This window comes from Strix aluco, chromosome 26 (assembly GCF_031877795.1).
Source record: "Strix aluco isolate bStrAlu1 chromosome 26, bStrAlu1.hap1, whole genome shotgun sequence".
Classification (NCBI taxonomy): domain Eukaryota; kingdom Metazoa; phylum Chordata; class Aves; order Strigiformes; family Strigidae; genus Strix; species Strix aluco.
In genome coordinates this window covers 5530611-5555056 of record NC_133956.1, presented here as the reverse complement: position 1 = coordinate 5555056, position 24446 = coordinate 5530611, and the positions used below count along the sequence as shown (strand labels likewise).

Here is a 24446-nt window from a genome sequence, read left to right as displayed (position 1 = left end):
ATCTTTAAAAAATTTCCTTCAACCACTGTCCTTTGATCTTTCTCTGGCTTGTGGTTCAATCCAAAGAACGTTGTTTAACTTTCCTTATGTGCCATTTCTGCAGGCCTATTTGAACTTAAGGAATTGGGGGTTTCTTATGACTTCAAAGCCAGGTTTAATGACTGTAAAGAGCAGCACAGCTGTGGCACTCCAGGTACAAGACATCCTGTCTCAGAGATTGTCAGGGAATAATAAAAGCATACATGGTAGAGACATGTTGCAAGTCACCTGCGCTGTAAATAAATGTGCCTGCTGCTCTCAGAATTGACTTCTCTTCATTGTACTCAGAATGATTCTCTGAATTGAAATGCTTTCATATCTGAAGGGAGGGGATGGGGGGAAAAAAAATGTTCCCTGAAGATAAAAAGTGTAATAGTCTATTTTATTTTCCACTTTCCACATCAATAATGAAAAGTTATCCTCTAGGGACAGCTAGCAACATGCTCAACTCTACCTCTTACACAGCAGCAGCACAAAGTATCCCTCGATGTCGAAGCTGTGATACAAAGCACCAGGCAGATCAGAGCTGGGGCAAGGAGGGGAAGCAGGGGCAAGGCAGAACCTGCTTCCAGCCTGAGGCTGTCTGAGTTCCCAGCTGAGAAGTGTTACCACTGAGGTCATGCCTTGAAGTCATGTCTACAAAAGTAAATGGAGGCAGAGTGGCTCTGATAAGATACCCTCCCCCCTCAAAAAAAAAAAAAAAAAAATACAGAAAAGAAAAGAAAATGTCATAAAAATCCAGGCAGAAGCTGTCAAACACTGGACCATTTCTTTTTAAGCCCAAAATAAATAATATACAAATAAGGCTTCCTGCTGCTTGTTGATACTAGAGTTGACCAGGAGCTCAAATACCTCAAGGAAATGGGCTTTGTTCACTTGATTTCTTCCTGTAACTACTCCTTTTTTCCCTCCCTTTTACACCAGCTTCTCCCCCAGCTCTCAGTCAGCAGTGACATACCCTTCAGAAAAAAATTACCTCCCTCCATCTGGACAAGCACTGACTCAGCTATTGCTCAAGTTTCTCCTAAACAACTGTTTAGGAGACAATATCTTCAAATTGTCTTCTAGACTGGGAGCATTAGATGTCAGGGAGCAGGACAAAGATGTGATAGGCTATGCCAAGGTCATGCAGGAACTCTGTTACCTCCAAGCTGAAGATCAATTCACAGGGCCATTAAGTCCACCCTGACAGCAGATGACCCTTCTAGCCATCTTCAAGCCTTATTTCCTCTATAGTCGTATCATAATTACGATCTAGTTGATCATCTCCAAAATGGTTTCTTCCAGAAAAGGTGACGCTCACCTGATCAGTGTTAGTGTCCAGACCAGGGAACAACAGCACCACACTCTTGGCCTCATCAAGGTATGTCCCACTATTTTTTGCAAGAGTCTAACTTTGGGATTCACAGTCTTCACCGCAGCCTGCCCTGTGGTCTCCTTTTTGTACCCCAATTGATATTTTTCAGCTCTATGGGTCTCAGAAGCACAGTGACACACTATTAACAGCCTTGTGCTACTTGCTAAATGCCAGTAAATTCGCCAGCAAAAGCAGGCAATCGTTCTGGGCAGCTTAATCTTTGACTGCTTAAATTAAGATCTTTTACAAGGGCTTTATTTTCAGGGAAAGAGTGATCAGCTTGTCCCGAAAATGAGATTCTTTTAAAGTGTTTCATCTGCATTACCCGCTTTTGACAAGTTTGACGTGATGGAAGTCCTGTTTGAGTATGTACTTAGAGGGTTTGGTGTAAACTCTGGGCAGGCTTCTCAGGGAATGGATCTTCAAGTTACTCCACAGTCAGTTACTGACAGCGACCCACCTCTTCTGCTTTCTGTAAGCAAATAAAAGCTGAATTTGTTTTTACATTCCCATCCCTCTGTTTTTCTGTGCAATTAAGTGCTGCCTTTTTAATGGCTGCATCTAGTGCCTTGGTGTAAAATATATCATTCTAAAGCAGAAATTATGGTTTTGCACATATCCCTCAGAGTCACCAACTAGCCAAGAAGCCGTCACACCCGTTGAGCCAATATGGCACTTGCTTGGGACTTGTTAACCATAAAAGCAATCACATCCTTTTTTATCAAGGTGAGAGGGAAAGTTGATACCTTCATATTCAATAAGGAAGTAACAAAAATAATAATAACTATCTTGGTGAATAAAACTAATGGACACCCCACAAACAGCCTATCAGGAAATGCCAGCCAGGTGGAAAATGCAAGTAACAAGCATTTTTACATATTCCAATTTGTTCTTCCATTTTCCTCTGTTTAATAAGGGAGAGAAAGTGCTTTGTGTGTGGAATGGAAAAGAGAAATCAGGCAGCAACGGTGCATTTCCCAGTGTGCACCACTAACAGGTCTGTGATGGATGGAGCTCCTCCCGTGTCCCAGCAGGCACGACAGTAACTGTCACCAATCACAAGTAAAACCGAAGTAATTAATAGTGGGGGTACCACAGTCTTTCACTCTCATGCAGTTGGCTTCCGTTTAAATAATGAGCATCTTAATTTCTTGCTTGACTTGGGCTGGGCTTGATTGTACTTAAGATAATTCTAGCGCAGAGCTGGAGGACCTCCTTGGGCAAAGCTTAACCACAGGGACACTGATTCCTCAAGCGGAATGCTGGGGACCACTCCTAAGTGATCACTGTTACCACAGCCAGGACCCTCACTGCATCATGGATCCATAAATTATCTGTGTCCTTTTCTTTCTTTCTTTTTTTTTTTTTTTTCTCCTGAATTAAATAAAAGCTGCAGCAACAAGCTCAAAACGTTGGTATTATTTATTATACCTAGGTGGGGGGTAAAGCTTCTTTTATTGCAGTATAAAAAACACACAGCAGATTTGACACAAATCCCTGGCACTCCAAAAGCTGCATCAAGACCACCGTCCTCCAGAAAGCTCGTTCCAAGGGAGGACACGCTGCAAGATGGTAGATCTGGAGGTGGAGGGAGAAGGGGAGGAAGGAAGGAGTCAAGTGCTCTGCCCCTGCCAGTCCCATCGTGTTGCTGAGATATCCCCATGCCACAACCCATGGTAGGGCTTGCCCAACAACTCCTGGGAGCCCAGCCAGGGTGCTGAGTGTCCAGCCCTGAGCCCCACGCAGCGTGATGGGGCATGAAGAGCCTTTCCTTGTGCAGAAATGGGAAAGCTCCTATAGATCAGCCTGGAGTGAAGAGAACTGCAGGAGAGTAGAGAAAGCAAGAGTGTAGCACTGCTTGCTCCAGCACCGAATCCTGCTCCCCACCGATTGTGTCGAGAACTAGAAGTCTATCACTTCAGCCTAATGGAGCATCATCAACTTACCTCAATGAGGCACTTAATCGAAAGAGCATTTATACCACTTGGATTGCCAGCCGCACTTTATGACAGCTCTTTGCGCAAGAGATGTCATTGTGCATTTACTTCTTTGTTAGACTAGATTGGAGTTATCAGCGGTTGAGTAAACCCTGCCACTCGCAGGAACACCCTGCATACGTTTGCAGGACAGAAAGAAACAGAACAGAGCTGTCAGAGACAGGCGTGACTTTGGCGATAAGGGCAGATTCAACAAAGCCATTCTCCAGCAAGACAAGACGATTTGGGCCATATCCTTAACTGGTGTAATCCCCATGATTACTGCTGCATTCACACCACCATCTCTGGTATCTCTGTTTAAGCAAAAATAAGTAATTCAGTAGTTACTGTGCAGGACTGAACATGATTCTTAATGCAGCAAACAGAGATATCTACAACCTCTGATTTTCCATATAATTTTCTGAATTTGGCGCTTGTTTCTTGCCATGGGCTGTACAACAACTGTGGTTGACAGCTCTTAATAGTAGGTTTTTAATGTCCCCATCAGTCTCTTGGGCTGCACCAGCAGTAAGTGTCCCATCCACCTGCAGTGCTGCAGTAGATGATCTGAATACAGCACCATGCTAACTCACAGCAACCTAAGAAACATCCCCCATACAACCCGGGCTGCCTTTCAAAGTAAGGTATAAATACCTTATTTACAAGTACAAAGAAGAGGAAGAAAAAAACTCAGCTGGAGAGAGCCAGCTACAGGATAAGAGAAGGTATAGGTCCACTCTGCCGATTCCTGTAAGGAAACAATTTAAAAAAAAAAAAAAAAAAAAAAAGTAGTTATAAGTAGGTCTTCCTTCCTGAAAGCAGACTGAGACATATCCTGAGTTAGAGGAAGAAAATTCATAGTGAGCCATTCTGAAGAGAAAGAAGTTCGATTCAGAAATAGTGGTGGAAATCCTGCTGAGTTTAGGAGAAGAGAAGGCAGATACTTATTTACCTAAAATTTATATCTGTTGTAGCTACTGGATTACACCCAGGTAAGCTCAGGGAGAGCGCTGAAGAGATACTGCATTTGTATACAGGGCTGAATGAGCATTGCTTATTCCCTTGGCAAACCCAATTTACACAGCAGAGTTGGACTCACCCTGTGGACTTACCTCCCTTGGTGCTGCAGCGTCAGAGCAGATGTCTCTCCAGAGCACTCTGCACCCAAACATCACCCAAACTGCTGACAGCAGGATCCATCCTGCCAGCACCAACAAAAAGAGAGGCAAAGAGCAAATCATCCACTGATTTAGAATGGAGTGAAATAACCCTCTAGAGAGGCCTCTCTCTGCTTACCATGACATGGGTTTAGACGGCAGTTTTAGTCAAGCACGTGAAATTTAGGTATAAAAAATTAAATGCAATGGGCATTCTGCATGAATGTGTGCTTCAGGTCTTACAGCCTCCAGGAGTCTGGCAAAGACAGTGAGCAAAGTCAACCGAGGAGCCTCCGCCTCGGGATGAGATCTCCGCTGAGCGTCAGCCCCCAGGTCTCACAAAAGCCTTTTTACTACCTGAGCTCCTACTTCTCGCTAGAGCTCTTTGCAGAGCCACAGAGCCTCTTTTTCAACAAAACCAACAGGTTTTCTCTTCTGCTTGCAAGTCCCTTCCTGCAGGTAACACTTGGAACATCCTCCATCTCTTCAGCATCAGCAACCTGCTGTGGGGCACTACTTTCAGCCTGGGGAAAGGTCTATGACCAGGCAGAACATGTGGATCCCACTTCCTTTGTGTGGTGGGGAGAGAGAAGTGGATGAGGGAAGCTTGACTGGTGGCCCAGGGAAAAGCTGGTGGGAAGACAGCAGTTTTCACACTAACCCGCGGGGGGTTTATTTGCCTCTGTTGAAATCCAGTGTGTAATTAACTGATCTCTGATAACATTTGCCTTGTCAGGATAGAATTCAGATCTTATCTTGTCTGACAGCAGCGTTTATGGTGTTAATGCTGGGAAAGAAAGGGGGAAGCTGTAATTGTGGAAACCCTATTTAATTTGAGGATTCTGTTATCTTGTCACACGGGCTGAGATTTCACTAATAGATTCTGACTCTGGGAAAATTATATGCTCAAATAGATGGGATTTTAACAGACAAGATCCCATTGATATTTATGTGAAAATACAGTAAGCTGCATTGAACGTTTAGAAATGTGGCTTTGCTTAGGAAAACTAAAGCTGAGGGTGGCCAAAGGATCCTACCAAGAGCTGCATCCTCTCAGGGTGGCCCAGGACATGAAGAGAGGGTCATCAGAGCAGACAGAGAGTGGTCCAGGGAGTTTTGATGGCTCAGAGGGAGCTTTTGCCCCCATGAATCAGTGAGCACAGGACTTACTGCCACAGACCAGAGAGCCATGAGCTTTAAATGGAGGTCACATAAGCCCTCATATAAAGTTTCCAAGACATCGGCTGTGACTTGGTCATTCTGGCCAAGGTCTCACCACACTTCCAGTTTAATATTGGATTCTTTTTTCAGTTTTTAAAAATTGTTTGCCATTGTCACGTGTTCTCACAGAAACCCTCTCCTCTGATGTGCAAAGGGAATTTTGCCACCCTAAAATGAGGACAAAATTGTGAAAACATGCCATGCCAGCGAAGAATGAGGGAAGAAGAACAAAGCCCACTGCCAACCCTGTCCTGTTAGTGGACAGCAGAGTGTCTATTCCCAGCACAGGATGGCAGGGGCAATGATGGGTGCAGACCAGGGCCACACACTGCCACCCATCCTGAGCTGGAGAGATGTCACACAGAGGAGAGGGCCTGTGGGGAGGCTCTTGCAACCACCATGAATGTGTGAATCCCATCTACCACCTGCATGTCCACCCCCGGGCTCAGCTCCTTCCACATCCCCACGGCACATTAGCAGAGCATGAGGTGGTTGCATGGAGGGGCAACAGTCGCCACCACCAGACTCAGAATCACCTCTTTCTTTGACCAGAGCAGGTATGATGGATCGCTGATGTGGATCTAGCTTGGGTTCATAGGCAAAGTTATTTGCCTAGAAGAACAAATGCCCACAGAGTATCTACAATACCCTTTATGACCATGTTAGCTAATGGATGATAAATTATTTCTATTTATGACAAAATCATAAATTCTGGACTACAGAAACCCACAGCATCTTCATCAAGACTATTGATTATCTTGCAGCTTGCTAACTATTCTTAGGAGACCCGCCTCCCTTCAGTCCAGCCTGACTCCAGCACAAATCTTGCAGAAACAGATTATTTGTGCGTGTTGTATGTGCATGTGCATGTGCAAGGCTTTGAAAGACCCTGCTTGCACTTGAAAAATATTTGCCTGGAAACTGAACTAGTGATAAAGCTGCCTGTGCTTGCTATCAGCCAAGAGCATGAAGCAGATGTCTGCTCCATAGCACTGAAATACTCAGGTCCAATAGCATAATCCAGCCATGCTGGATTTACCCAACATTTTTATCTTCCTTGCTGTTTTTCCCCCTCCTCTGTGTAAGATAAGAGCAACACTAAAAAAAAAGTAAAATAAATGCACAAATAGCCTTGTTAGTAGATATTGGAGGGGTTTTATCATTATTATTTATTTATTTATAGCTGAATAATTCTTATCGGTGATGCCAGCTGTCAGCAAGACAAATGTGACACCCCATTAACACCTGATTCCCTGGGAATGCTGCGCAGATGAATTATGTTGTTTTGGTGTGGCACCCATTTGGTTTGGCTCAGGTCCCTGAGGTCCTGGCTATCTTGCTTCCTCAGGAGCACTCCAGAGCAGGGGTGCCGAGGGCCAGCCCTGGCTCCCCTTCCCTCTCTCCCTGCCTCCCATATTTTCCTCCAAGAAGGGAGAAGCCCCAGTTGAAATCTCCCTGCTCTTGGACAGCAAGCAGAGACGTGGGAGCATGTTCTGGGGTTTTTTGTTCTGTGGTATCTCTGAGTAAGGGCTTTGTAGAGGCAACAGAGGATGGGAGGGTCTGAGCTCTGACAAAAGCCTGACCGAGACTGGCTGGAGCCCAGCTCTAAAGCTGCACTCGGCTGAATTTCAGCCAGGGCTTCCCACCAAATCTGTGTCCTTGTAATTGAGTTTTGGGTGTTTTTCCAGGCCAAAGGGCTTCTGAGGACCAGGACTGCTAGAGAAAAACAGAGGACAGATGCCTCCACAGCACTCAGTGCCTCCCATAAGTCCTCCTCCATCTTTCTGACCTCTGTGCTAAGCAACTGTAAGACATTTCTCCCTTCAGCACCCTGGGGAGAGGGAAGGGTACCCTTAAGCACCTGTGCAGAGAGGGAGAGCATATTCTGCATGTGGCATGCAGGGTTTTTTTCGGACCAGCCCATCTTCAAGGCCATCTGTTCCTGTCTTACAGAGCGACACAATAGAGGCTCCTGGTAAGGTCAGCCCAGTGTCTGAGGACAGACCGCGAAGGGAAGAAGCAGATGGGAACAAAAGGACATTTTTTTATTAAATACCTGTGTTTCTGAATCATTTACATGCGGCCAGATTGATGTTTTTCATTGCCATCATGAAAGTGCTGTAAAACCCCAGGTCTGTATGAGCATCATGTCACACGCTCCTGTCTCAGCAGAAACTCGACCGTCTACTCACAGCCCGGACCAGACGTCACAGCTGCTCCCAACTGGCCTGGAGCACTGGAGAAGTCTGGGATTGGGCAACATGAAGCTGTACAGTAACAAGGCTGGAATGGGCAGGGGTTCACACCCCAAATACTGGGATCAGCACCATGGACTCTTCAACTTGTGCAACCTGAAGGTGCACAAGTCCACAGGACCTGACAAGATGCATCCGCAGGTCCTGAAGGAACTGGGGGATGAGGTGGCTCAGCCACTATCCATCATATTTGAGAAGTCATGGCAGTCCAGCGAAATTCCTATTGACTGGAAAAAGGGAAACATAACCCCTATTTTTAAAAAGGGAAATGAAGAAGTCCCGGGGAACTACAGGCCAGTCAGTCTCAATTATGTGCCTGGCAAGATCTTGGAGTGGATCCTCCTGGAAACTATGCTAGGGCACATGGCAAATAATGAGGTGATTGGTGGCAGCCAACATGGCTTCACTAAGAGCAAATCATGCCTGACAAATTTGGTGGCCTTCTACAATGGGGTTACAGTGTTGGTGGACAAGGGAAGAGTAACTGACATCATCTACCTGAACTTGGTGCAGCATTTGACACTCTCACATGACATCTTTGTCTCTAAACTGGAGAGACATGGATTTGACAGATGGACCTCTCAGTGGATAAGGAACTGGCTGGATGGTCACACTCAAAGAGTTGCAGTCAACAACTCCATGTTCAAGTGGAGAGTGGTGATGAGTCCTGTTCCTCAGGGGTCGGTGTTGGGAGTGGCGCTGTTTAACAGCTTTGTTGATGACATGGACAGTGGCATCGAGGCGCCCTCAGTGAGTTCACCAATGAGACCTAGCTGTGTGGTGTGGTCGGCACACTGGAGGGCAGGGATGTCATCCAGAGGGACCTGGACAGGCTGGAGAGGTGGGACATGCCAACCTCATGGAGTTCAACAAGGCCAAGTGCAAGGTCCATGTGCAGGGGCAATCCCAAGCACAAACACAGGCTGGGTGATGGGTGGGTTGAGAGCAGCCCCAAGGAGAAGGACCTGGGGGTGTTGGTGGGTGGAAAACTGACTGTGAGCCAGCAACAGGCACTGGCAGCCCAGAAAGCCACCCGTGTGCTGGGCTGCACCCAGAGCAGTGTGGGCAGCAGGGCGAGGGGGGGCGGATTCTCCCCTTCTGCTCCGCTCTCGTGAGAACCCCCTGCAGTGCTGGGTCCAGCTCTGGGGATACCAACATCAGAAGGACACGGACCTGCTCGAGTGGGGCCAGAGAAGGCCACAAAGATGCTCGGGGGGCTGGAGCACCTCCCCTGTGAGGACAGGCTGAGAGAGTTGGGGGGGGTTTCAGCTGGAGAAGAGAAGGCTCCAGGGAGACCTTAGAGTGGCCTCCCAGGACTTAAAGGGGCTACAGGAAAGGTGGGGAGGGACTCTTGATCAGGGGTGTAGGGATAGGACGAGGCGTAAAGGTTTCAAACTGAAAGAGGGTAGATTTCAATTAGAAATAAGGAATAAATTCTTCCCTGTGAGGGTGGTGAGGCCCTGGCACAGGTTGCCCAGAGAAGCTGTGGCTGCCCCCTCCCTGGAAGGGTTCAAGGCCAGGTTGGACGGGGCTTTGGGCAACCTGGGCTAGTGGAAGGTGTCCCTGCCCATGGCAGGGGGGTTGGAATGAGGTGATCTTCAAGGTCCCTTCCAACCCAAACCTGTCTGTGATTCTATGATAGCTAACAGGGTGATGGGGTTCTGACTGCAAGGAACTATCTCCAACTCTTCCCCATGCTATGTCTATGGGGGACATTGAGTTCAGCAAGTCACACCATCATTGCAGGTTCCCCATTTGTCACTCCATCTCGTCCCCCATTTAAACAAAGAGATAACTGTGCCCATCTTGCCTGGATAACCGCAGAGGTGAAGCTGTCCACAGAGGTGCTCCTCTGGAGAACCCAGAGGTGACATGTGTGACATTGCCTTCAGCAATGGGGACATCAGCATTGCCGGAACACGCTGCAGGGTGACTGCTGCTTTCACCTCCCTGTTACTTGTGTCTGTGCAGAGGGTGATACAGAGAGGGTGACACACAGATGCGGGTGGCAGAGAGTGATTTCATTATGCAGAACAAGTCCCATGTGCTCTGTTGCTCCTGCAAGTAATAACTTTCCCCTCCTACCACCATCCCTTTTGGAGATGATGGAGAATGCGTCTCTGAGAGTCACTGCAGGGGGAGCTGGGATAGAGGGACGATGCAGTCCCCACCAGGAACAGAAGAAGGGGGAAACTGTCAGGACAGGCTCTGCAGTGGTTACAGACCTTGTTTTGATTTTTTTCCCTTCTCTGAGTCTGTTTAGAAATGACAGCTAATGGAAAACAGCTTTGGGGCCTTTCTTTAATAAGCCGTTTGGACTGATTTTTTCCTCTGTAGTGCAGCCCAATTTCTCCTACAAGAAGAAAGGAGTGGAGCTCAGGCCTGGGCCATGGACCCCGCCCTGCAAAGGGCAGCTCGCTCAGAGCACCTGGGCTACACCTCACACTGACTACTCCTGTTAGGAATTGCTCTCTGTTGTCTCCTCACCTGCTTGGAGGGTGCAGTGATGGATGATGCCAGTCTGTCCTGCTAGACAGACAGCCTTTGTGAAAACTGCAGCAGAAATACCTCAAGGACTTTGTGCCATTGGAGCAGATTTGATCCAGGCAGCTGTCTAATTTCAGACAGCTGCTTTTGGGCACATGCTTGCCCAACCACAGACAAACATAACTGGAGCATGGAGGGGCTCCAGGCTTCACTGACAGCATAGCAAGAACCTGATCCTGGCTGGGAGTCCACTTTGGGGCTGGGCCACAGGACTTCCCTCCTCACAGTCACCCATGAGACACATGACAGCCCTGGAGAAAACAGTTAACAATGGGCTATTATGGTTTGCTGGCCTTTAAGAACGTGGGTGTAAAGTACCATCTCAAAACCACATGCATCCCATCCTATGCATGGAGATGCTGAGCTGAGATGGATCTCAAATTAATCTATAAGTATTATTTTTCTAATGGCTTGTATGTCAATGGGTATGTAATTCTCTTAGCCAGCTCTGAAAATCCCGAAGTATGTAACTCAGCATGTTTATGCCTGTTCCTATCCCCCATCAAATCCATCTGACTCCAAAAATTAGGTTTGGTTTAAACATTCACTTCATGCTGTGCTGAATCAGTCCTATTTCTTATGTTTCTACTTCTCTGAATCTCTAATTAGAAGACAAATATTCATCTTCTTCATCTAGTTGCTGTGAAGCTTAACACCTTCATGTTTGTTTGCAAAGTGCTTTCAGATGCTTGCTTGAAATGTGTTTTAAAAGTTCAGCTTAACCTCTGTTGTGATTCTTACATCCAGAGCCTTACAAATGGTGGTTAGAAATGAGATTTCTCTAAGTACAGCATAAGCATTGTCATAGCACAGAGCCCCTCTGCTGCTGCACTATGCTGAGATACCACTAATGCTGCTGGGAAATTCTATCTTGAGAGAATTTGGGGGCCAAAATCCCTCAGAAGGATAGGGCAGCCTCCCATCTTTTTCACAGCCTGCTCTGTACACTGCTTTCACAGAATCACAGAATCACAGAATCACCTCGGCTGGAAAAGCCCTTGAATCTCCTCCAGTCCAACCATGAACCTCTCCCTGACCGTTCTCAACTCCACCAGATCCCTCAGCGCTGGGTCAACCCGACTCTTCAACCCCTCCAGGGATGGGGACTCCCCCCCTGCCCTGGGCAGCCCATTCCAACGCCCAACAACCCCTTCTGCAAAGAAATCCTTCCTAAGAGCCAGTCTGACCCTGCCCTGGCGCAGCTTGAGGCCATTCCCTCTTGTCCTGATGCTGGTTCCTTGGCTCAGGAGACTCATCCCCCCTCTCTGCACCCTCCTTTCAGGGAGTTGTAGAGGGCCAGGAGGTCTCCCCTCAGCCTCCTCTTCTCCAGACTAAACCCCCCTAGTTCCCTCAGCCGCTCCCCATCAGACCTGTGCTCCAGACCCTGCACCAGCTCCGTTGCCCTTCTCTGGACACGCTCGAGTCATTCAATGGCCTTTTTGGAGTGAGGGGCCCAAAACTGAACCCACTCGTCGAGGTGTGGCCTCACCAGTGCTGAGCACAGGGGTCAGATCCCTTCCCTGTCCCTTTGCTTCAACACCCTCTCCTACCTCCATGTTACTGGGGATCTGCCCATCCTCACTGTCTGACCAGGAGTGCTGGTGGATGAAAGTGCTGCTGCCTCTTGAGCGAAGGTTTGAGACGATGCTGCTTTTGAAGGAGGCAGGTAGTCCACGTGGGTAAGGCACCTGCAGGCTCAGCTCCCTTTTTCCTTCTCACTTTGGCCTTTCCATGGATCAAGGAAAGAAGTTATGATGCTTTCCTTCATTGGGGCAACACCTTGAAAACTCTATAAAAAAAAGAAAATTAAAAAAAAGAAGTATTGTTGCAAACCCTCATCGACACACTGTTGGCAAGAGGCATCCGTTTAAGCCAACTGCAAGTCAATAGGCCTTGGGCTCCTCGGCTGTCCAGCTGCTGTGACAAGGCAGTGCAGTGGCCCGAGTGGGGCTCAGCTGGACACGTGGCTGGGAAGCTGCTCCGGAGAAGGGGAAGCAATGGGAGAGACCTCCTACCTCCTGCTCTCAGCAGTGCAAGGAGAGCCGGGCAGCTAAATTGTGTGTGCAGTCTGCAGATTCTGTGAGTGACTTGTGCGTCATGGAGTGAGTTTTAAATAGCCTTGGGCACAGCAGTTATTTCCTTTATTGGTCTGAGGAAATCAGGTTCAGGATGGAGGTAGCCTGAACTGGTAAAAGGAAGGGAACAGTGATTTGCAGACAAGTTAAGCAAGAAGAGCTTTCATTTTCATTGGAAACATGTCAACGTTTTGGCACAACATCCTGCTTGAAAACAAATAAAATGTCAACTGAAAGCCAAGGATTTTTTGTTTTCCCAATGAAATATTGAAATTTGCAGCAGGAAACAGGCAGACCTCATGGAAAAAAAAAAAAAAATAAAAATCACTCTGTCAAAAGCTTAACAAATTCCAGCCTTGGTAGGGAAACCTCCTGACCACAGTCCCCTCTCCAAATGCCAGTCCCATAAACCTGTCCCCCTTCGCCACGGTGCTGACCTGCACCCGGAGCAGAGGTGCAGCTCTCTGGAGGAGGATGCTGAGAGCTGGATCCTGTGGGCGCAAGCTCATTCAGCGGAAAAGCATCTCAGCAGCCTAAATGGATGTGTCGCAGCAGGCAGGCAAGGGTTTATGGGCAAACCTTGTAAGAGGTTGTAAGTCATATGTCTTCAGGCTGACTGTTCGTGTCTTTTTTTCCTTGGGGAAGAAAAGCCTGTTCGTTAAGAGAGTTCCTTGTAATTCCATTGAGACAAAAATTATGTTAAACTCCCGGGAAAATCTATTTTGCTCCATCTTCAGCTGCTTGTTTTTTACCAGTTCTCTCTCTAATGGAATTACTGAGATACTTTTGAACAGCACAGAGCCTTATCTTAACCTTTGCTCTCTTTTTGGAAATGATTTAGTGCAGTTCTCTTATCTGGACAGAATTAAAGGCCTTACAATGTGTTTTTCCAGCACTATCCACTCCTCCCCACCCCCTCCAAAAACGCTACAGACTTTAAATTATTAGAAAAGATATAACCCTTGATTTTGAAAGCAGAAGTTATTCCCAAGAAAAGCTGATTTGTAAAATATTGTCCTTTGGTGAAGGGGGGGTGGTTTGGAAAGTTAATGAGCCTTCCATGGGCGGCTGGCAAAGAAATGTGGAAGGAAACAAGCTGCTCACGGGGCAGGTCTGCTGGAAAGTCTTTGAAAAATGGCCTGAACTGCAGATTAACTCTGTTTGTTTTGTGTTCGGTATTGTCTCGCCTGCTTGCCGTGGGGGCTGATGAGGCCTTTGCTAAATGCATGGAGCTATTTGCTTAGCTGTGCTGTTGTTTCTCTAAGTCCTTCCACTCAAATGCCTCTGTTTTGTAACTTTTCATTGAGTGGTTTTTTTGCAGTGTGGCTTTAGCGCAGTCGGCATTGCTGTGGAGGCAGTGTTGTCTCATGAATAAAGCGCTACATTCAAGCAGAATTTAAGATACGTACCTCTTCCCTTTCCTGTTTGTCTCCTTTATCTGATGGATCAGGTCTGTTATTGTGCAGGACTTCAATTCTGAAATGCAACCCTCTCTCTTGCTGGAGAGATTTCTGCAGTCCTTGCTCACCTATTCTCACTGCCGGGCTCATAAGCACCGCGTGAAAGCTCGTGATTTGCAGAGGTTAAAGGACCTCTCTGCTCCTCACTCCAGCCCTAACCTGCAGTGTGATCTCGGACACATCGGTTTACCTTTCTCCCTTTCTTTTCTCACACCATCTTTTGACTCTCTAGTTGGGAAACCAGCGCTCTGGACTGTCACTAACCACTTGCACTGTCTCACGTGGCCAGAGCAGAGCACGAGGGGGTTACTGCAATGTGAGGCAGCTGTAACGAGGACAAAACAACGGGAATATGCCTGGGGACTCATATATGCCTCTGGCCAGGGCAGCCTTGAAGCTCACACCTGCAATGGGACTGTGTTGGGGATGCCTGGGGAGATGTTGGATGTCGGAGCCCCCCCGTGCAGCTCTCAGACAGGTCTTTTCATTCCAGACTGTGATGTCCTCCCAGATCAAGGGTGGGCTGTGTTCATGGCCACTGGGCACCCCCCTGAAGCCTTGGGAGTAGGCTTGGGCTCAGCTTGCAGCAGAAGAGATTTAGCATGAATTGAGGCTTTGTTTCCCACGCCAGGAATGCTCTTGGCAGCTCTGCTGAGCACCCCCACGGCCTGCCCTCTGCTTCTCTTAGAAAAACCTTTCTGGCTGGCAGCAGAGCCTGGCACCATCAGGATAAGAAGTAGAGGTTTTGCTCTTCCAGCTGAAAAAAAAACAACCAAGAGCTGATCCCATGCATTTGCCAAACATTTGCAGGATGAGACTTATAGAGAGGGGCTGAGTACAAGTATCCTGCACCCACAGCCCTCCTGCATCTACAGCCCATCAGGTACCCATTGCTTCTCCCTAAGTCCTCATCCTCCCCATTTGCTCTCCCTCTCCTCACAGTTCCTTGCAGGGAGCATAGTTTCTGGGCATTTTCGTACAACGTTTAGCACAGAGGGGAATTGTGGTCAGTGATGGAGGAGTCACCACAGTCTACTTAATAAATACTAATGCAAGGAGGGTGGCTGCTGCGGTGCGGTTTCACCTTGAGAGCTGACCCAGGCAGCGCTGCCGTGGTCGGGTCAGTAACGCTCACGTGCAAAATGCGTGTGAAAATGGTCAGGAGAGTTAAATACCAGATGTCAGTAGATGCTTGATGGAGTCGTTAGTGAAAGCAGTGAAGTGGGCAGTGCTTGGGGGAATTAATGAAATTGTTCAGCCCTAACACCAGGAAGAGGGGAAGAGGCACGGCGCCTGGGAAAAGATGATGTGAGATTTGGAAAGAAATGAGGAGTCAATGAGGTGGAGACGTGCAGAAAGGCCACAACGGAGGTTTCTGCTCTAATAGCAAGAATGTGGGGTGGGAGAGGGGGCCAGGACCCAGCCACGGCCCAGGGTGTACAAGGGATGATTTGAAACGCAATGGCCTGAAACAGAGAGCTGAAATGCAGCCTCACCTCGGGGGCAGTGGGGCAGCAAGGAGGTGCCTCTGGGGCATTGCACAGAAACAGAACTTCAGAGAAGTAGAAGAAAAAGGAAAAAAGGCCATATTCAGAGCAAGCAGGACCCATTGCGTTCAGTTATTAAATGTGTTTCAACTAGGGATGACTGACCAAGGCTTCTGTGCAGGTTGTGTATTATTGGGGTCTTTATAAAAGAACACATCTGCACATGCACACAAAACCAGCAAGAAAAGTTCGAAACATTTTCCTAGAACAACCCCAGCAATTTGAATGATGATGGAAAGACAAAGGGCACAAATGCAGGTGGTAAATCAGCCCAGAAAGTGCAGCCAGAGTGCCACAGCCTGTTCCCCCTTTCCCTCATTAAGGGCTTTTATAGCCCAGGCTGGGGGCAGATTAATTTACATTTAAACGTTCCTTCCCCCTCCAAGGTGGCACTTTCTACCTTATGCTTCTTTGAATCAGGAGATGCAGAATTGCCAAAGGAAAATAAAATAAAATGTCATCTTTTTTATTTAATATTTAACTACTGCTTAGACTCCTCCAAGAAAAGACCCTGATATTACTGTTTGGATTGAATTATGATGGCTCCGCCTGAAAGTTATATATTGCTGGTGCTCCATTATTCATTAATTGTAGCTTTTCCTGTCAAGATCAACATGTACTTCTCAGCTGGTGCCTTGACTGCGTAATGCCTCAGATAGGATGGGAATGTAAAAAAGATGCCTCTTAATTGTTTGGGGATCTCAGACATGGCTTTTAAAATGTCAGTGACGGTTCCTGAAAGATGGCATCCTTTTCCCTATGAGCTCTAGATTGCCAACAGATGTTAACAGCCCCCGGCTCCACCCGATGCTTTATGAACTATAGAGAAAGTAAACAATATCAGGATACAGGCAGTGAGGTCTGCTTGTAAATTCATTCCTGGGGAGCAGAGGAAAAAGCCCAAACCCGTGATTCGGTGCAGCCTGCAACACTGCTCATTGTGCCAAGGCTGAATATGATGTTGGGCTTTCAAAGAGTGATGAAACTGCCATCAGATAAGGAAGTTTAGGGGGAAAGAAATAAATTTAGGGCATTTTCTAGGCTTCTTTGTTCTGCTGAGGATTGAGGGTGAACAATCCTGGGTCAAATCCTTCCTCTCCAACAGACCCTCACCTGGGTGAGCCACTCAGCACCTCTGCAGTTCAGCTCCTGCTCTGGGGGCTGAAGTTGCTGGAGATCAGATGGCATGCATGCTCTGCAGGAAGGGATGTTCCATCCTGTAAATTTTTGGCTTGTTCTCCTGTATTTCTCCACCAGAACTACTGCTATTTCATTCCTTAATCAGCTTTTCAGGATACAAATTTCTCAACAAATCTTAACTTCCCAGATTTGGAGAAAATGTGGTTTCCAGTATGAAACTACCAGTGCAACTCAACAGGGAGGAGGATGGAGGAGAGCAGGTAAATATCCCCGTGGTCAGAGCAGCTCATGGTTTCACCCATGAAGCTGGATTTGGAGGCTGGTACAGGATCCCAGCACTTCTCACACAGGCTGTCCTTGGGCGGCACGCCAATGTCTGTGTGTCTGTCAAGACATGCCATGAGCTGAGAGCAGCTCAGAGGAGATATCCCACCCACCAGCTCTTGATCATGGTGTCAGCACGTTGAGAAATGTTGTTTTCCTCTGCAAGCAGGACACTCTTGAGGACCTAAGGGGGTGCAGTGAAGAAGGAAAACCTACAGGTTTCAGCAGAGCTGGAGCAAGTTAATAATTTGTTATGAGGGAGAACATACCCCCGTGCAGCCCCCAAAAGCCACAACAGTGTCTGGGTCTGCAGCGTGCAGCATCCTCAGTGGTGTACACCAGTGCAGGGGGTGTTCCTGCCTTGGAAACGGCTGAGGCTGGGACCTCGTTTGCATGGCCATGGTGCTACAAGGCATGCGATCGGATCTGCTCCATCCTCTGCACCTCTGCAGCCTTTGCCGTCTCTGCAGGCAGCAATAGGAGGGCAGAGCTTAGCTGTGCCCCCTCCCCGAAGGAAAACATAATGTCCCCAAATGTCCCTTGAACATCGAGGCTATTTCTGCAGTCATTGAACATGTTTATTATAGGGCAGACAGGAATCTAGTATTCAGTGACAGCCCTGTGCTCCCCTCACTTGTCCTTCAGTTTAATGGGATACAGGCATAAATCATAGATCTGATACTGCACATGGGCTCTGGCTATATTTTTTTTATAAAGAACATTTGCTCTGATTTATAGAGCACTGGGTTTTGAATTAGTCTAGCTTGAAAACTGAATCATATCTTTCCATCAAGTCTGGTTTTTTGCATTATGAATGGCTTAGCTGGTTAGTAATGGAATGCCAATCAGCCATTGCTTCTCTCCATAGGCAATGCTGAGAAGATCATCTCGGAACATAGACTCTGTGATTAACTGAAATGAACTGTAAAATTGTATTTTGTTTAAAGCTTTTTCTTTTGCTGGGAGATTCCTGAGCGGATTGTGGAGTCACCTCGCTGGTGGCGTGAAGGGGCTTAGAGGAGGAGGGGGCACAGAGGGAAGATGCATGCCTGAACTGGCCACCTGATCTCTGCCACAGTTTTCTCATGATGATCTTTTCCTAAGTTGCAAGGATGTCTTCACAGTTAGGACCAGATCTGAGATCTGGCCTACAAACTTGCACAGAAGGGTAATAGCTTTTTCCTTACTTTGAGAGCAGACTCTTCTCCCTGCTTGGGGAAGGTGAACCGTGTAGGCACAGCACTCCTGGCACGCAGATTGCTGGAGCCAGCCATCGCCTCCATGAGCCTGTATCCCCTCGTAAACCTCAGCTGCACTTGGAGCTGCTTTCTGGCTTTGCAAGGAGAAAAAAACACAACACAGACCTGTACCTCCCACGTGAGCCGTGCTGCGCACACAGCCCCGCGCAGGGATGGTGCAGCTCCTCGTCGCAGCTATAGACAACCTGGGGACAGGAACAAGTTAGAGGGCAAGAAAAAAATGAGGTTCATGGTTACTACTCCCCCCACCCAGCCCTCTCAAAGACAGAGCACACTCCCACGGATATGAGCAGTGGGTCTGAGCTGACCCAAGACCCTCAGCCAGCACTTTCTGCACCAATCTCAGCTTCACTGGGGCTCCAGCAGTCACTGTGGAAGACATGTCCCACCCTAGCATGCAAGATGACAAATGCTCAAAAATCCCTCGTGTCCCCAGGTCAGTCGGGCTGCGGTTGTCCCTCCCCAACAAAAGTGCTCACTTCCTTTCTAGTCAGAATTTGTCAAACTTCAGTTTTAATGAACCTTTCCTCATGGAAGGCCCTTGACACCAAGGTGACAGAGCTCTCCACCTTCAACTCATATTTTTGCTTTGTCACACACACAGGAGCATAAAAATAAGCTGTTTTTCAATCAAACAACCCAAGGTTCTCCTAATCTTTCATATTCAACTGGAGTGAATTATTCAGTGAATTATTTTGCTGTATTTAATGAGTTTCAGTTTGATTTGACTATGTATAACTTTACAAACACATTCTGTCAGCTCCCATCCATCTCAATAGAAGCTTTGAGATATTCCTTTAAAGTCATGTTTAGTGGCTTTAGGTTAGGTCTCATTAATACAGTAATGATTTTACTAAAGAGCTCACATGCTAAACCCACTCTCCAGAATACATTAGCGAAATCACTTTAAATGGGCTGAAATAAATAACTTTCCGGAGCTTTTGTATGCAGCTCCAGAACATCTAAGCAAATATATAGTTGAATGGTTAAAGAAATCCATGTTTCTGTATAGAAAACTGATGATTCCACATGAGATAATATCAGGACAGACACAGGGGCATGGTTACAGGCTGGCAATAGGGAGGAAAGTGTTCCTGTCTCATTTCAGCTACTCGCACCTAAATTTGGCCATTTTGCTCGATGTTCTTCGTGCCTTGGCTCCCTCTCCCATCCTCTCTTCAGCCTCCTTGTGTGGCCTTTGCACAGTGCACTGGAGGTTCACCTCCACATCCTTACAAACATACATAAAAGTGGTAATTGAGAAAAATCAAGAGGAAAAAAAATAGTTACATGAATATCAGACTTCAAGCTGGCTGGTTTCCTGCAGATTTGTGTCTCATGGGTGACTGTGAGTTCTGGTTGAGACTTCTCATGCTGTTAAGTCTCCTCTGTCTTCCTCCCCTGCTAGCCTGTGCCATGGCTGTGACGTCTGATCGAGTACGTGATGATGCTGCGAGTTTCACTCAAGTCATTTTGGGGGACTTTCTCCTCTGCTTGGCTGCTATTGACAGGAGATGGCAGAAGCATCATGAATGTCTATTCCTCTGTCAAATTTGCTTGAAAACAGCTAACACATTCAAAAGTTATGGAGGTAGTAGAAGACACAGGTATGCATACACGCACACACAGCATGTAGTTTCTTTTGAGCTTAATTTCCTCAGGAAAATGGACTAAACATCTGCAGAAAGTTTTCCTATCTACAAAGTCATACCTGTGTATAGGGTCTCACCAGGAAGACCATGTTGGTGGTCAACTGACGGGCACAGCAGCAGCGAGTGGGACAGACTCTGCCTCAGTTTCCTTCCTGGCAGGGTAGGGATGATGGTTCTAACTCCTTTCTATTTTTTAACTTATTTTGAGACTGACGTATGGAAGAGCTACCTAAGGGCAAGGCACTCAGTATTAATTCACCGGTGGCCAATTTTGTACCTGGGAACAATATGTGTTTGATTGTGCCAGTGCCAGTAGATTGCATTTCATAAGGGTGTCCCTGGAAGGTGCCAGAGCTGGGATCTTTCTCAGTGGGAACAACCATGAGCTGTGATGTATCGCTTCACTCTGGAAACATTTATAGCATGCTCCTCGCAGTGGGCATCTGCAAAGCAGCTTCTTAAGCTTTTATCACAGCAGGGTAATATCGACAACCAATGAACTTTCTCTTTCCGTAGCAGTTACAGAGGGATAGGTATTAAAATCCTCCACCCGCTCAGCTCCCCGTTGACTTTCATCCGTGCTAAGCAACTGGCTTATCACGGGGTTATGTCTCACCAGGAGAGAGGTTTTCGACAAGGCACTGTCCTGAAGGCAAGCGGACAGGGGGATGCAGAAAACCAGCCCCAGGCACACCAGCCACTGCACATCAGGGGCCAGCGCCCCCAGGGCGGGAGGAAACACCCACATATTTCCCTAAAGCTGGGAAAATCACCTGCAGCTGCAGGATGACACCCAAGAACCCTATTGCAGCACCCACCCACCCACCTTACACCCAAGAATCCTATTACAGCACCCACCTTACACCCTGCCCAAACTGGTGACTGCCTGGGTGGATCGACCGAACTGCGTGGGGCTGTGATGATTCACACACCCCAGTGCACAAAAACACCAGTGGGAGATGAGTGAGGGCCATGAAGGCATCCTTATTCCTAGGGACTGGCGAGCTGGGCACTGGGGCATGGTAAGGAAGAGAATAAAAAGGTGGAATAAAGTAAATTTGGACAAACACGGTATGTCCCTTTGATACTTTGCCTCTGCTCTGTCCGCCTCTTCCTTCCTGTCTTTTGTTTGCTCATGACTTCAGCCCAAGGTCATTAAATCAATAAGCAGATTTCCTGGTATCCAACCATTTGGGGTCAGGATCTTTTAATACAAGAGAGGGACTGTGCCCCTGCATATGAGCACGGCATCCAGCACATCGCTGCATTTATTATCATGATCGTTATTATTGAAATATCACTCACGATTCCTTTATCGATTTTGGCACACAAAGCGGGGATTCAAATCTGTGTTAAAATAACAGCTCCACTGCAGCGCTCAGTATTGATGGACGGGGAGCAATAACACTTACTGGAATGAAAGGCTCAGGGTGCTGCAGGGTGGCACAGCAGTGCTGTGATAGTAAAGTGTCATCGTTTTGGACTAGGCTCCTTTGCATGGTTTTGGGATGGGGTCTGGAAGAGGAGAGGACCAAGAATGGGAGGGATGTTCCGAGTGGGACGCCCACTGGAGATGCATGGCGCAGCACTCAGCTCCTAAACATCCCTACATTTGCATCCTTCTCCCTAAAATATCGGGGAACCTACTGTTTAAAAGCTCCTGGATCACCACTCCCAAGACAGAGAAAGGCTGCCTGCTTTCCAAAAACAGGTCAGCGAGCTGTTGTTCTTGCAGATGAGCACACATCTTTGGGGTCAGCTCCTGGAGCTGCCACCTTTGGGTGGCCACAGATGTCTTGGGGGCAGAGCAGGGCCTTGTGTGTGTGCAGGCGGGAGGATCGGGATGCACAGACTCCAGCTGTCCGGTTTGATTCATGTTGCAATTTCAGAGGCTCTGAAATACAGTGTTATTTGTATAGAGAAAGCCAATGCAGTGACTTTCCCAATAACTTTCTGTTGAATGATCCTGCATTCAGGCCCGAGGAAAGGGGACATTAGCAGCTGGCAAGGCAAAAAAAGATATTTTTAATTTCACTCTTTTTTTTTTCCCTCCTCTGAAATATATTCCCTCCAAAGGCAGAGCCTGAGCGAGCAGGGAAGCACAGTGAGGTTGTCAGCAGCCCTCGGCATGGCCAGGGCAGAGCTGTGGCCTCGCAGGGAACAAGGGCAGGACAGGCATGGCTGCTCCAAAAACACTGTGTCCTCTCTGCTTTTCATTCTCCACATGCATCTTTTGGGGATGAGTATAACCTCTCTCTCTCCAGACTATCCTAAATTCTTTCTCTGTCTCTCTCTACTTAGGTTTCCAGCTATTTATCTGCTTGCATCGACTAGATTAGATAAAGATTTAGGTGTAAGGATGGATGGAGATGAATTGGTAGAAAGCTGCCTAACCATCCATCTGTTCCTCCACCTATCCATCTCGCTTCTTAAATCCTGATACATTTCCCATCATAGGGAGCGAGCTCTCCTCCTAGATGAAGACTGAGGACAGATAGATGGATGACTAAGTAGATCTTTATTTAATCTATCCATCTATCTATCCTCCCAGACTGACCTATCAGCCCATCTCACCTCCTAATTTTTTCTTTGCCTGTCTATGCTCAGAAGCCCTGATCCAGCCAGCTCCCAGTTAGGGATTTACTACAGCTTCTCTCATCAAAGAGCAAATGTGTTTGACCCTTTTCATTACCCATAAAATTACTTGCATTGCTCCTTGTTTTTGCTATAGTTTTAATGGAGAGAAGCAGAGCCTGAAAGCTAGCAAATGCGCAGGTGCTGTCCCCAATTAAATATCAGGTTAATCATCAGCAGGAAGACAAGAGCAGCATGCCTGCAGCCAGGCAGGGTGCAGCCGAGGGTGCATGGGGGACCCCAGCCTAAAAGATCATATAGAAAAACCCCATAGCCCCCCTAGCATCAGTGGGTCACATCCATCTGGATGGCACCAGCTTATAAATTGCTAGTTAAAAGCAGCCCTCCACTGGGCAATTTTCCCATGAAGGAGTGAAGATCTGGTTCTGCAACTTCTTGATGTGGGTCTGATTAAACACCGCTTCCATCCTCTCTCTCTCATGCCGTGCCAGGTAATTTATGAAGGCTCACAACACACTATTGTAAATGTTCCCTTTTGCTCTGGCAGCACTCTTCTCTCCCTGGTATGCTATTCCCCCACTGAAGAGAAAAGAGCTCAGCTAGTGACGATTGCTGCTGCCCTGGAAAACGTTCCAGCGAGACTATATCACACCTTAAAAACCAAGAAAATTAAAGGAGGAGGAAAAAAATATTGACCTGGAGGCCAATTAAGTCCTCAGCACAAGGAGCAAGCTGGGACTTCATAAAATACCTACTTGGTAAAACTGAAATTTTGCAAAGACGACGCTATATCAAGCCCCCTCATTTCTGTTTGCCTCTGGGGCACTTTCGTCTTTGTTCATGTTTCCGCCTTGATATTTGCAAAATAAAAGAAATTTCTGGTTTGAAATGATTGTGCGTTTCACAATGTGGAGCTGATTATCGTGAAATTAATTATTACAAACATAAAGTTAACACGGCAGAAATGGAAACAAAAACCTCCCCAAAATTGCCAAGGGAATTATTTGCACAGATCAAAAGCAATTTACTCTGCCAAGCTTTCATATTGCAAATGGTATTTGAGAGCTCCTCTTTCCATCCCAGTGTGGTTGGCAGAGGAGGTTTGCTGAACTCAAAACATTTGGCAAGGCAGGAATATTTTTCCTCATTCCGTTTAAGTGTCAGGCTTGTTCCTTCGAGGTGAGAGAGGTCTCAGCAAGTCGGGGAGCAAGACCCAGGGGCAGCCCCAAGAAAGTGCCAGGGATGAAGCATCAATATTGCAAACTAAGGACCAGGAGCTGAGGGCGGGACTGTCTGGCTGGACAAGGCAGGAGCGTTGTGCAGCGAGGGTGAGGTGCCTTGGGTGCAAGATCTTTAGGGAACCGCCAGCAAATATTCCCGGGCAGGCTGGAGGGGCCGTCAGGCACAGCAGGGCAGGGAGAGGGCAGCCGCCTGTCTGCAGATCTCCTGTCCCAAGCAGTTTGTCCTTCATTTCCTGAGCTACAAATTCACTTGGACACATGTTCCGAATTTAGAAACAAGCACGTTCAGTGGAATTCATATTTTATGAGGCTCCTTTTAGGGGCATATTGTAAAAGAAATGACTAAATCTGATTTTTCTGTTCTTTCCATTCTCTTAAAACTAGCTAACGAGTGTCAGGAAACATAAAAGGACCTGTTTAGGCTGCACCATGAACCAGGCGGTTCAAGAGCCCGTGAACATCTCAGAATTTACTACGTGCCAATGAGATATTAAGGGTTAGAGAATGGCTTTTCCTCCCACGGCAGTCCAGGAGACATTTGTTGTTATCACCCTGAGCCAGGTTTGGGGAGGAATCAAGTTAAATGTTATAGACCTGGAGA

General features: G+C 47.2%; 1 long non-coding RNA gene across 1 annotated transcript; it reads right to left on the bottom strand.

Annotated features, from left to right (window-relative positions):
• Positions 1 to 2803: 2803 nt before the first annotated feature.
• On the bottom strand, positions 2804 to 12638 carry LOC141935010 (uncharacterized). The gene is made up of 4 exons (XR_012626450.1): positions 12568 to 12638; positions 12103 to 12341; positions 4485 to 4573; positions 2804 to 2974 (listed from the first exon to the last, which is right to left on the bottom strand). It is a non-coding gene; the product is annotated as an uncharacterized LOC141935010 (long non-coding RNA).
• Between the last annotated feature and the right edge of the window lie 11808 nt (positions 12639 to 24446).